The sequence below is a fragment of the Ambystoma mexicanum genome, chromosome 12, assembly GCF_040938575.1.
Source record: "Ambystoma mexicanum isolate Mex_15411 chromosome 12, UKY_AmexF1_1, whole genome shotgun sequence".
NCBI classification, from domain to species: Eukaryota; Metazoa; Chordata; class Amphibia; order Caudata; family Ambystomatidae; genus Ambystoma; species Ambystoma mexicanum.
The window spans coordinates 137,872,635-137,887,223 of record NC_090936.1 but is presented as its reverse complement, the minus strand read 5'-3'; the positions used below and the strand labels follow the sequence as shown (position 1 = coordinate 137,887,223).

General features: G+C 48.1%; 1 protein-coding gene across 1 annotated transcript in view; it reads left to right on the top strand.

Annotated features, from left to right (window-relative positions):
* The window catches only part of SMC1B (structural maintenance of chromosomes 1B), a 2,377,846-nt gene that overhangs the window by 801,076 nt on the left and 1,562,181 nt on the right, over positions 1 to 14,589 (top strand). The window lies entirely within an intron of this gene.

The window sequence follows — 14,589 nt, the reverse complement described above, 5'->3', positions numbered from 1 at the left end:
AAATAAAACTCCATCTACTTCACATTTCGCAGTAAAGGACATACTCAGTAAGATTTTCCAACACTCCCATTAGCATTTTGTGTTATGCTAATGGGAATAATGTGGCGTTCATCCCCCGTTCCAGGGACTGGAATGGGAGATAATGGCCCGGCAGCCCAAGTTATTGGCCCAAGCGAAGAGGGGGCGTATAACGATCGCTCCAGACTGTTTCCTCCCACTTCCAGTACCTGCAATGGGGGATGAAGTCCATTAGCACCCCGGGTTCCCAAAGCGGGATCCCGGGGTGCTAAAACAAAAAGTATTTTTCTTCCTACTCCGGGACGCCCGCAGTATCCCGGTGTAGGAAGGAAAATCCTTCAAGATGGCCACCATAGCACCGGCATGCGTGGCTCCTTACAGAGCCCCTCTTAACTTACCATGGCAGCCTGCCGAAGGCAAAGAGAGAAACCTATGACCATATTACAAAAGCACATTTTTTCTTTCCCTTTCAAGCCTATCCCACATTCGAATAACTTTACCACATAGCCGGTCCCTGGTGGACATGGCCACTTACACCCCATTTGTCGTCCCTAGTGGTCATGGCCAGTTGCCAGATTGTCCGGGCCATGACCTTATGCCGTTACCCAGAAAGTCTGGCCATTGCCCATGGCCACAGGCTATACCTCAGTCACCAAAGGTATATCACTATTTTTTGTACCTGCATTATGACACTTGGCAACAAAATAAAAACAGGCACACTTGCAAAACCATGCTTTAAGGTCTTTGCCAATGCTCCTTACAGAAGATTGCGTTTAATCGCCCAAGTTTTATTTTTTCAAAAGTGTCAAAATGTATTCAAGGTTGTGTCTATAATCTTTCTGAAAACCTTTGTCCACATTCGTTAAACGGCAACAAAATTATAAACCATCTAAAAATGTTGACACCCCCCCTCTAATTTAGCAAACTCTTGACAAAATTCCACTAAACTTAATAAAAACATTTATATCTAGATCTAAAATCTTTTTGCAACCATTTGTGTAGATTCGTCAAATGGCACCACATTTATAAGCCTTTACAATATTTTGGAACCTCCCTCTAATTTTGCCCCCATTTGACAAAATCCCACCAAACTTTGCAAAAACATTTATATCTAGATCTAAAAGCGTTTTGCAAACCTTTGTGCAGATTTGTCAAATGGCACCACATTTATAAGCCTCTATAATATTTTTGGACCCCCTCACCCCCCACCCTCTACCCTCTAATTTTGTTCCCTCTTGACAAAAAGCTCCACTCTTTCCAAGACCATTCAGTATCGGGTCTAGGTTAAAATTGCAAAGTTTCATTGAGTGGCGGCAAAGTTATAAGCCATCCAAAAACTGCTTTTCACCAACCAAGTAATGCAAAAATAGGCATAGATGTCCCCGAACATCTGAAGTGTTCGCGAACATCACAGTACTGCACCTGAACATCTGGACTGTTTGCAGACTTCGGGGGTGAAAAACACCTGTTTTTTGTCTTCTTACGGCCATATCCCATCCCATTCTCCTCATCCCTCAACTCTCCAGAGATTTTGATAAGTTTGACCAGTGCAATGTTGTGTTTTTTAATACTTTTTTACCGCGATGTTCGCAGACACCGGCCACTGTCCATGAATCCAACTTGGCGGGCGTTTCTAAAAATCTGACGCACTTCATGCATTTTACCATCCAATCTATGGGCAAGATCGATGTCCGCTAACCTCCGCAGCCCCCTGGGCCAATCGGAGGCTTGTCCGTGGACCAAATAGAGAAGTGAGTCCGCGGACGGAACCCAGATATCACTTTTTTTTTTACCTACTTTTGCCCCGTTTAAAAATAAAAATAAACTACTGGACGGATTTATACCAAATTTACAATTGCACGCTTTCGGGGAAAAAGCCGCTGCACCTGCCGCAAATTTGGTGACAATCCGTCCCGCGGTTCGGGCTGTAGACGTGAGCAAAAATCTTTTTCCATTGCGTCTATGGAAAAAACAGACCTCTCCTATAACTTTCCATCCCCCACCAGACTTGCCAGAAAAATTCAGGTGGGCCGATACTCTTCCTATGGGTTAATCAACTTAAACATAACTACAGTGCCGATCTGCTTAGATCACATGCTATGAATAGGCCGACATCTAGTGGTAGTCGCATACTATTACATTATTTGTTTTCGAAACTGAAGGGACGTCTACTGGGCATGTCAGTAATACTATGCCTAGTGTGGTGTCCACTGTACCTATGTTTTTTTCTGCCATCATGGCCGGACGCAAGTTGCAGAGTTCCTTCTTTCTGGCTAACGCCTTTTGATTATTCAAGTTTAAATTTAGACTGCTTTCTTTCCTTTTGAAGCCTGCAGCACCGCAAGATCTTCAGCAATGGCTTTCGAGGACTGGTTCATCATCATTGACTACTTGTACCGTCTCAACAAACTTTGTCTGCTGCCTTCCTAGGCCTTGACAGGCCTCGGCCCTTCACAGCAGGGAGAGTGGGGGTGGTTGTAACTTTCTTCTCTTGAGAGAATGCCTGTTCCTTCACTATTCTTCCTTTTCTATCACTGGGCTGCCATCTTTCCGTACTATGGAAAATACACCTTTTAAATGTTGCCCTTCCTGTAATAGGAAGTACCCCTGGAAGGACACACACACGGTGTGTAACTTCCGTCTTGGAAATTATTCCGTCTTGGAAAATATTTTGGCCCAAAACATTAAAGCACCGTGAGTCAGAGCGCTGGGCCCATTGCACCATGCAGGCCAAAGCTGCTATTGACGTGGAGAGGCACATCCAGCGATGTCGGCCTCAGTGTCCTAGGTGATGCCGAGGGTGAGCGGAACCTGACGGTTTCCAGTATGTAATCCCAGACTCCATTAGGCAGGCCGGCGGTCCGGTTACGTAGACTACTCCCGGTAGCTCATGCACTCACACTGCACACCACTCAAAGCACATCCCCCACAGCCGACAGTCGAACGCTTTGTCGACTTTAGAGGCACACGCAGTGTCGAAGGGAAGGTCTTCACAGTTGTACCTGTCCTCTGGGCCATCACACTTGTGTTCACCGCATGACTGGTTCCCAAAACAGACTTCGAAGTCTGTTTCCGATGCAGCAAATAAATATGACCAACTTTTGGGTGCCAGAGAACGTGCATCCAAAGACGCTTCGAGAGTCCCTTGCACTAGTTCCAAAATGAGAGAGCTCATTAAAAAACATGTACTCCTACGTCCCGTCCCCTTTCCTCCATACTTTTGGGACATTTCGTCCTGTGGGACGGGACCGTTGCACTTTTGTAAAAAAGCATCAAATTGCAAGATTTGTCCTCTTTTTACGTGGGGTACCGCATGCGGCCGTAACCACCGCTATACTTAGCTTGGCCCCACGCATCGCCCTTCAGTCCTTTTCTCTGCGCGGTCGGGGCTGGATGCACTTGCATCACTGGGAAGACCCTTTTTCCTTCCCGTTGTCCTTCTCTCCTGCTCCGGTTCTGCAGTCGCGTAGTCCTCCGTCTATGCCGGATCGTTTAGGATGTGCTACTTGTTCCTCTTGCGAACATCGCTTGGCTAGGGCAGGTCCCCATTCTCTCTGCTTGGAATGTCTGGGACGGGATCACCGTTGGGACTCGTGTTTCTTCTGTGACTCCCTTTCGATCCGGGCACTTCAGCGTTGTCTTTGTCGGTGGGAGGAGATCTACCAGAAGGATCCTCCATTGCATTTCCAACTCTTCATCAACGGAAAGAAGAGACGCCCGTCAAGTTCCTTACTTTTCAGGACACCCCAGCCGGGGGACTCCTTCCCGGGGTCCTTCAGGACCGGGTGGGGCTTCAAAAGCCTGCTACCAGGGTTTTCCCTGAGGTGCCTCGCAGGCCTAAAAGGTGTACCCAGGTTTTCTCCAAGTGATATAATGGCGATTAAGGATATATGCCCTCTGTTTTGAAAAAGGCTCAGTTCTAATCCGAAACACGTATCGCAGTTCAAGGGCACTCATTCTACAGTGTCCTTGAACTGCGATACGTGTTTCGGATTAGAATTGAGCCTTTTTCAAAACAGCGGGCCTATATCTTTAATCCCCATTATATCCCAGTGCTTGACATATTATTCTCTTGAACTGTCCAGTACGGGTATGAAGTTGCGTGGGTTTAACAATCCCTCCTGCTTAGTGCTTGGTGGTCTTTTGTCTCATCGTTGGCTTGCTGTAACAGGGATGAAGGATATATGCCCTATGTTTTGAAAAAGGCTGAGTTCTAAGCCGAAACACGTGTCACAGTTCAAGGGCACTCATTCTACTCTTACTTTATAATTTAAAAAAAGTAAACAACAAATTTGAGACAATCAAATCTATTTCTGGCACTTCTTTTTATGTGAGAACTTTTTGAATCATTGAACCACGGAGGTGGGGGTAAGTGGCTCCTCCGACCATTTCTCACCAATCTGCGACACACCCGAAACTTTAACGAGCACTAAGTTGCAAGGCATAATAAGTTGCACTGTCCAAAATATCCCGTAATTATTTCTGTTTTAAACTGAGGTCCCCCTGCTTGGGGCTAAATCGGTCACCAACAGAATTGAGTCTCATCGACGGTCTTGGCTGTAAGGTATATCCCTAAGCCTTTCCGTGCGTACAGCCATGGTGATACCAGTTCTGTTGACGGGGCAAAGGAAGGTGGTCACGTAGCTCCGACCTTCCAGTACCGGCTCTGCCAAGGATCCTCCACTAGAGGCTAATTCTGGGGAAGCCCCCGACGTGTCTAGTAAACACCCTAGATCTGCCAGTACCGGCTCTACTGAGGTTCCTTGTTCAAGGCTAGGATGGCACGCAAGGCTCCTGACTCCCCTGCAGAGACTATTGCTTCACTTGCTCCTGTGATGCCGTTTTGCCCCTGGTGTGTGATAATGGCGGGCCTACCTCTGCGGGCCACAGCGGCCTTTTTCAATACCTCCGTTAAAGTGAGGTTGTACATCAACAAGCAGGGCGACACAGACTCTCCTCTCCTTGTGGATCTTGTCATGCAAATTTGGGCTTGGCCATCCAGTATATTGTTTGACTCCAGGCTCCACACATCCTGGGTCACCTCAATGTGACCGCAGATTAATTCAGGCGCCAGTCGGCATTGGTTACAAGTGTGGGATGAACAGCAATATCATCTCCAACTTTTCCAGCAATGCGGCATGCCAGAAGTGGTCCTCTTTTCAGCTCGTGGGTCAACATGAAAGCTTATTCTTTCCCCTCATTGCCTCCTACCTATTGGTCGCTCTGTAAACACATTGAACCATTGCCAAAGCAGTTATGTAGGCTTTCGCACCAGCTTTGTGAAACATTACTGCTTAGACCTGAGCTCCAGGGCTGATGCTCAGTTTGGGCAAGCTGTTCTCAAAACCTCTTTCAGTAAAGGAGTTCCATCCACCCGTTATTCTGTAAGGAGTGCTTGATAATCTCCCAAAAGAATGGATGAAAGGGGACGGGATGTAGGAGTTTCATCATAGTGACTACCTTACTCCTAGTCCATAGTCCCCTTTCCTCCATACGCCCGCCCGCCGTCCCCTCTAATAAGTATCCTCTATTATTGCTTAAATGGTCTCAGACCTGGCGATAGAAAAGGACTGAAGAGCAATGCGCGGGGCGGAGCTAAGGATGGTGGGGTTACGGCCGCGTGCGGTAACCCGCGTAAAAAGAGATCGACACATTTTTTAATTTGATACATTTTTACAAAAGTTCTCCGGTCCCGTCCCACAGGACGAAATGTCCCAAAAGTATCGAGGAAAGGGGACTCTGGACTAGGAGTAAGGTAGTCACTACGGTGAGTAACTTTGTTATTCCGGACACACTCCTAAGGCCAACGCATCGAAAAATTCAAAATCTTTGACGCCCTCTATCCTCTGTATCCTCTACTTCAAAATCTAAGGGCCCTTCTCTTTCCAGGGACACCCTTTCAGGGGCCATGAAACATAAACAACCTTCTACATCAGAGAGTACCCTTATCACTGTTTGTTCAGGGTTCCTTAGCTCCACAGATGATGTGAAGAATGTCATGCTTTGTAGACTTCTTTCACCGCCACCCTGATCAACTTTCCAGCCTTAAAGGTCCCTCACAAGGGGAAGCAGCTAACAATCAACCTGCTGCCAAAAGAATAAGATTGGGCACTTTCCAGGCCAGCACCTTGCAGGACACTTCTTAGGATCTTTACTATATTGACACTTCAGGCTCTCAAGATCCTGGTTCACAAGGGGATCAATATGAGCCTGACCAGTATTAGGACGACAACAATGTCTACATACAATTTGCGGACCATCATAACCATCCGGTGGCTGACTCCCCTGTGGATAATCGGCTACAGTACAATAAGCTCCTCCTAAAAGCTGCCAAACATTTTCAAATTGATACACAAGAGGCACAGGTAGATAAAGACTTTGTAGAGGATGTCATTGGGGATAAAAAGTCTGCAGCACAGTTCATTAACCCTCTTGCAGTCCATTCAGAGGTGCATTCAGCCTTATTAGGGCAGTTAACCCCTATATTGGGAATATTCAGGCCAGCCCCATTTGACCCCTTGTACATCAGGGGTCAACTAAAGCCTGACTCAAGAAAGAGGGCGGGCACACCGTTGGCCTCTGCTGAGGCTCCTCCTGATAAGGAAAGTAAAAAGATGTATGCACTGGGCAGGAAAGTGACTTGCTCGGCTGCATACAAAGCAAGAATTGCAAATAACACCACTCTCTTGGCTAGTTACAACTGCCATAAGTGGGACAAAATGCTACAACAAATTGAAACCGTTCCAGAGCCATTGAAATCGCAGCTCTTGAACACAGCGGCTGAGGATAAGCAGGTGGCCAACTGCATCCTGAAAAATAACATGGGCGCCGCAGATAATGCAGGCTTTATAATAGCAGACGGCACTCTTATTAAACGCCATGCCTGGTTAAGACAATCCAGCTTTAAGCTGGAAACTCAAGCCACCCTGCTCAATATGCCTTTGAACCAAATGCCTTATTTGGGAAAGCAGTCGAGGACGCTCTCAAAAGTGCTAAAGAAGATTAAGATACCCTAAAGTCCCTTGGACAACTAACAAGCCCTTTGTTCAAAGAGGTGCGTTCAACATACGCCAGTTTTGATACAAAATTCTCAATGCTCCTCTAGCTATAGTAAGGGTGGACAAACATCTTGAGGTTCCTCACAAGGGCAGTCCTGCCCTCAGAATTTTCAAAGGGGCCATAGAAGGTCTACAAGTAGAGGTGGAGCCTCCTCAGCCAGAGGCTCCATCCCCCTACCCATAGTAAATCAACACTACAAGTTCAAGGTTCCCCCCTTCGGCATACTCAGCTCCAAGGGTATTCACCAAGGTATTAGCAGTAGAGGTGGCGGACTTATGCAGAGAATCGATCCCAGTGTAACCCTTATCTGGACGACTGGCTTATAACCGGGTAATCCCCTCAAATTTGCAAGCAGAATACCCACCGAACAATCACCCTTCTCTTCCAATTGGGGTTTTCAATCAACGAGAAAAAATCGAGTCTCGTTTCAAGCCAAACCAAGCAGTTCCTGGGAGCGATCATAAAGAAAAGAGAGGGGCTAGTCTTCCCCTCAAACGAAAGAGTACGAAACATGCTGTTGCAAATACCTCATAATCTTGCAGGTTGCCAAATGACTATGCAAGGCAATGCGCCTGCTTGGGATGATAGCTTCATGCATTTATCTAGTTCCACACGCACGGCTGCGCCTGCGTCCAATGCAGGAGTAGTTAGTGAAACATTGGTCTCAGGCAAGCAGTCAGTGGGACGATCTAGTGGTTGTTTCGCTAACCCTAGTACTAGCACTTTGCTGGTGGTCCAAGGGATTCAGTTAATGGGAAAAGCCTTTCACAATCAACCAGTTCAACCGATTGTTAAATCAAACGCCTCACTCTCTGGATGGGGGGGCCCATTACCTTCATAACACATCACATGGCCTGTGGACACAGATCAAAGCCCAAAACCACATCAACTTTTTGGAGCTTCTTGCGGTATTCAAAGGCCTGCATGCTTTTCAGCTGCATCTAGCAGGTCAGACAGTACAAGTGCTCACAGACGTTACCACTCCCATATTTTACATAAACAAGCAGGGAGGCACACACTCTCCAAGTCTGTCCAACCTATCACAAAGAATATGGAAGTGGGCACTCAAGTGGAACATGTTCCTAGTCTCTCAACACGTTCCAGTGGAACTCAATGCTCTAGCTACCCCTACCCAAGGAGCATGAGTGGCAACCCAACGCACAAATTCTAGACCGTCCTCTCCCTCTGGGGTTATCCTCCTTTAGACTTGTTCACCACAGATCTAAATGCACAGTGCCCAGATTTTGCATCCAGGTTTCCTCAACCAGAGTCTGAGGGGGAACACCCTGTGGATGAGCTGGTCAGGGAAATGTGCTTACGCTGCCCCTGACGCCACTCCTCAGCAGGATAGTGCACAAGTTGCACCAGGAACAAGCCATGCTAATCATGATAGCCCCTATGTGGGCAAGACCACCATGGTTTCCACATCTTCTCAAACTGGCAATGTGCAAACTGATAAAACTCCTGTGCCCCTACAACATGCTATCCCAGCACTGGGGGACAACTCTGCATCCACATCCTTATTCTCTGAACTTGGCAGCGTGGCTCCTGAAGTCATAGTTTGGACACTGAAAATTACCTCAAAGTTGTATGGATATTCTCAAGGAGGCACGCAAACCCAACACCAGCCACTGCTATATCAACAAGAGGAAAAGATTGGTGATATGGTGCCGATCAAAATCTTTAAATCCAATTGAATGTATCCCATCAAACCTTCACTACATGCTCTACTTACTAGACTCTGGCCTAGTATTTAAATCCATCAAGGTCACCTAGCGGCTCTGTCCGCGTACACCACTTGGCAAAACAAAGTGTCCTGGTGCAAAGTTCCTGTTTTCAAGACTATCATGAGGGAGTAAAGCGACTTTACCCTCCCATTTCCAACCCGCAACCAGGTTGGGATCATAATGTTGTACTCTCGAAGCTCATGGGTCCACTCTTTCAGCCCATGCACAAATCCAGCCTCAAACACCTAACCTTTCCTCTTAGCCATCACCTCAATAAGACTGGTTATTGAGCTATAAGCTTTGTCAGTGCAAGACCCTTTTTTTGTTATCCACATGGACAGGGTGGTACTCAGAACACCTCCTAGGTATTCACCTGCATTCATATCCAGGTTCCATGTTAACCACTCCATTGAACAACCCACTTTATTTCAAAATCCTTCACACTCGGCTGAGAGTTGCCTCCATTCACTAGATGTAAGGAGGGCAGTTTTGTACTATGTAAAAAAAACTAAACCACTAAGAAACAGATTAACTTTTTGTATCCATAGCACCTGGCAGGGAGGGTGATCACATTTCAAAGAACACCATTTCCAAATGGATAGTTAAGTACATACAGCTCTGCTATTCCTTATCAAAGAAAACCCTGCATTTCACACCTAGAGCTCACTCTACCAGAGGTACAGGAGCAACTTTGGCATTTATTACAGACATCCCTCTAGACGCCATTTGCAAAGCAGCTACTTGGAGTTCCATACATATTTACTCAGCATTAATGCATTGACAATCTTTCTAAAGCAGATTCACAGGTGGGACAAGCGGTGCCCAGACATCTATTTTCCGCCGTACCTTCTCACAACCCACCTCCTTCTCCAGATACTGCTTGTTAATTTTTGTATAGCATGTGATCTAAGCAAATCTACAACCCTCAGAAGGGTTGCATTACTCACTGTAATTTTATTTCTGATGCTTGTATCTGGTTAATTCACATACGCCCACCCTTCCTCCACTCTTGGAGTAAAAGGAGCATAGATGTCTCTTCTTTCTGTATCGCTGTTTATCTGCTTTATTACAACTGTGCTCATGCTACACTTCATGCTACCTCATGTCATAAACAAAACAATCTGAAGGACCTCAATGCGTGAAGGACCATGGGTACAGTCACACTAGGGATAGTATTACTGACACGCCCAGTCGATGTCCCTTTTCGAGTTTTGTGATCAAATCATATACACTATGATTAGCACTAGATGTCGACCTGTGCATAGCATATGAATCTAAGCAGATCCAAGTATCAGAAATAGCATTACGTTGAGTAATGTGTCCCATGTAGATATATTCCTACCCTATTCGTCTTATCTTGTTGGGATGGCCTCCGTGGAAAGACGATGGGGTAACAGCATGTGGAGCAGCATTTTCTTAAACGGTAAAAACCTGGTGGGTGCTGGCATACATGCATAGACATGCCCGCATGTGTTATGCCCACACGCATGCTTACAGCCCCAACCACCAGTCCTATTCTCTGCCTGAGGCAGGGCTGGAAAATGGGTAAGCAGCTGCATGTTTACACCTGACAGTTTCTAAACTTTATTTCTTCTTTCGCCTTCTCTTTCTCCTTGCACCCTTGTATCCACTGTTAGGCAGTCCCTACTAGGTTTCTTTCTCTGCTCATAGGCTGGCAAATGAAGTTCAGCATTTTTCCTTCCCCAAACTTCCTGCCAAAAGTGACCTGTGAACATTGTGGAAAACAGAATGGTAAGTTAACAAAGTTTATTTTTTGGCAGCCCGGTTGGGATTCCCTGAATCATTGTTAAAATGCTTGGTTCGAGGGTCTGCCATACCCTAAAACCTTAACCTCCGGAGGCTTGACATGACATCCTTCTAGAGAGCAGAGGTATTTTAAAAGAAAAATGGCTTCCTCTTTTGCAGGTGGATGTTGGGATAACCAAAGGGTCAGGTGCTACCACAAGCCATGTGATGATCGACTCGAGGACAACATGCGGAGGATAGCACTGGCCAACCCCATTGTCCCCTGATCAAGAAACAGGGGCTTGTCCGAATCAAACCAATCCACCCAGGAATAAGTCTGCCCTAAACTGTCAAGCCCCTACCAAACCTTCATTATTGTATAAACAAATTAGTCACAATTTTCATTAAAAGAGAAGCTTTGATAACCAACTCCTCTTTGCTTTGTCACCTCTCTATGGCCAGGCATCTTGTGGCAGCACTGTGTGCAACAAAGAAAGGGAGGCGATGAAGAGCCACAGATGTGCGACACGAGTGAGCAACTCTGTGCCCTGAATGGCCGAGTACGAATCCAAGATGGCGAGACAACTTACTCCCTTGGGGTACAAGAACCATACACAGTTGGGCAGAGCAAAGTGGCAGTCGTGTCTTGCTAATCCAAAGGTCGTGATCCTATTCCCACACAAGGAAACAAAGTTTGTATGTAGGTGTACAATGCCATTTCTGTTTTTTATCTGAAAAAACAGGGAGGGGCAAGACCACATCAACTCTGCTGGTCAGCACTGATTCTTTGAAGGTGGGCAATCAGGACTAAAATCTTTCCAGTAGCTTCCCATTTAACTGGCTGCCAACATTCAATCATATGGTTTATTGTCTCAAATGCCACCCCCCACCCCAGACCACTGCCTACTGCCAAAGAATGGGAGCTCTTGGATTCAGCATGGCACTGGATCTTTGAGTAGTGTGGTTTGCCGGAGGGTTGACCTCTTTGTGAACCAAGACAAAAGTATGCGAGTATGCTTCGGAATGGTAAGGGTCAAGATTTGCTTGGGGGTGCTTGCCCATATTTATAGAGGAATCCGTCCTACCCAATGTAGTAACATGGGGGTGGAAAGATTCTAGGTGGATTTCCCTAATTCTTAAGTGATTCTGAAATTGCGCCTGAGCTCGGATTACCTCATATGAGTATCCACACTTTTCCAGCCCTTGATTTTCCAGCAAAGAACGACCTACTGTCTCAGAGGGCGGTCTCCTTCTTCTCTCCTCCAAACAGTCCATGTCTTCTTAGTGGGCTGGTCCCTTAGGTCTTAGAAGTATGGCTGGCATGGTCTTTTCAAGGAAAACATGGACCGTTAGGGAACATTCTTATTTAGGCTAATTTCCCTTACCTAGTGAGTCCCTCAGCAGCTTTGCTGGATTTCTGGGGTTTATTTTTTCCACCTGGACAAAGTGTGAGCTTTTTTCCCACTCTTACAGTGTATTTTTGTGTGTGTTGTACTTTTTGTGCTCCTGGGCTATGGAGTGTCACCAACTCTCTAGGCATCATCTTTTTACTTGTGTGTCAAACGGCACCTTTAATGACCCAGGGATGTCTTTTAGACTTCCCTTCTGAACTCCATTTCTGGGGATGACTACTGTCCCCCAGAAACATGTAAAGTCACCATTGGCTTTACTTGTCCTTTTAAAATACAGATCCAGTACAAACCATTTTACAATGGAGTACTGGAGGGGAATATCTTCCCCCTGTTCTTCTGTAACTCAAGGGGCACTTTGTGTCCCCCTTCCCGACTCGACATGGCTGGTGGCAGTGGTAACTATCCTTTTTACACGGATTCCGGTGTTAATGTTCTGGCTGTGGTGACAGACATGAACATAAAACCCGCTACCTCCTATCATTTTTATCTTGGGTCCGAGCGTGGTTTTTCGCCATTTTGTGTTGGAAAGGTCTTTCTTGTTGGCTTTTCGGGCCAAGCCAGGTTTGATTTCTCTGTTTGCTGTTCTTTGGCAGGCTTCTGCAAAGAAGCCGTCCTTTGGTGTCTGGGTGTCTAGGTGGGCTGAATGTGAGGGAGGGGTTTAGTAACCCCTGTTAGGCAGAAACCTGTGCAGTTCCCTTAGGGACCACTGCAAAAGATTTAAGACTACAGGTGTTTGGCAGTAAACCCACTTCTCCAGCATGGGGTCTGGCATGGATTCACATGCTCATGAATATTCCCCGTCGTCAGGCTGGGAATCCTCGGTAAAGAAAAAACCAGTATCAGTTTCGTTTCTGATCTGTCTTTCGTAGTAGTAACCAATCACTGGTCTCTGCGTCATACTGACCACAGCCAATGACTGCCCTCTACCTAAGCACCACCTCTGGCAGCCATCTTCAGATTTTTACTGCACGTTCATGTGTTGGGATCCTCGTGCTATTGCTCTCGAGCGTTAGTGCTATTTTTTCACGTTTTTTCTCAAAAACTTCGTTTTTTCGGTCAAAAGAGCCTCAAGCTCCACCGACTCTCCATCCGATCAACGGGGACCCGTGTCGGATTCGTCTGCGCCCCTCAAGGGTGAAGATTTCGTCGAGCTACGCTTTTGGAGGACTCCAGAAGTTTCTCAGGCCCGGACATGGCCCAGGAGAAGGGAAGCTCGACGCCCGGAAAGCTGTTCAGGATCTGCCCTGGATGCCAGCTCCAGAACGTCTTTAAGGAGGACGAACACTCCTTTTGTCTCTACTGCTTACATGAGGACAAGACGCACGTGGAGAAGGACTGTGCGTTTTGCGGCAACATGTCGGAGCGGACCATGAAGGACCGCCATCAACGTCTCGCCAACTGGCTGGAAGGGAAGAGCCCGTCCGGCGAGAAGAAGAGGAAGAAATCCGAGCGGTCTTCTAAGACCTTTGAGGACGCCCCGGCGACGGGGGTCCAGCATAAGGCCAAGCACCGCGAGTCCGCTGGTACCGGGAGCGCCGAACGGTCGGGCTCTACGGGCGCCAGGCTGGGCGCACCCTCCCCGGCACCATCAACCACGAGCCAACGCTCTGGGTCGGGTAAGAGGAAGGCCGAGCACCCGGCGAGGCTCCTGGAGAGGCCCCGGTCGAGCTCGAAGGCGGAGGGGGAGCGAGGCAGTTTCCCCCCCCTCAAGGATAAGGCGGTGAGCGCACCTAAGGTGGTGAAGGCCTTGATCCATCCGGCCAAGCCCTCTATCGAAGCTGTCGCGGCGGCCCTGGCTCAGCCTGTGGAGGCTACACCAGTGGTGGCGACCTCGGGGCTCAGAGTCTCCCTGCCACCTCGGAGGGAGTCCTCTTTTGTGCCCATCGATAGGACGCCCGTGAAATCCCCCGTGGGGAAGAAAAAGGGGGGCAGGGCGTCGTCGTAGATTCGGCCTCAACCTCGGAGGAGGAGCTGGTCGAGGTCTTAAGCCACGGCCTCGGCGTGGAAGAAGACCGACCCGTCGGGATGGATCCCGACGCAGGTGACGACCTGATCGCCCGCCGGGCCCCTGATCGCCCGCCGGATTCCCCTCTGCCAGCGCCGCGAGACAGCTCGGCGGCCATTTTGTTGGCTATACAGTCCTTATGCTCAGAGATAAGGACGAGACTACCGTTGCCGACGGAACCTCCCCCTTCGGGGGACCCAGAACCGGGACCTTCTGGGGTTCCCCCTACCAAGAAAAGAAGGATCCACCCTCCTCCTCCTTTTCAGCCGTCGCGCCCCTTCCAGCCCTCCTCCCCGTCCACCCGAGGGGATGATACAGGGACTGACACGGCAGCGACGGGTACGGACGACGAGGTATTCGTCGCCTCCCACCAGGGCATCCGAGCTTTTCCAACTCTGCCCGGAGGAGAAGAAGAAGGAAGGTTTCCTTCATCAGCGGCGCGAGGCCAAGAGGAAGACGGTCCTCGCAGTGCCTCTATTGGACGACATTTGGGATGAGGGCCTCACCCTCCTCAAGAACCCTTCCACGACGCCAGCTAGAAGAGACCGGTACGAGAAAAAGTACCGGGTCCCGGACACGGCCCCCCTGTGCCTCCGGGCGCAGCCTACCCTGGACTCCGTCG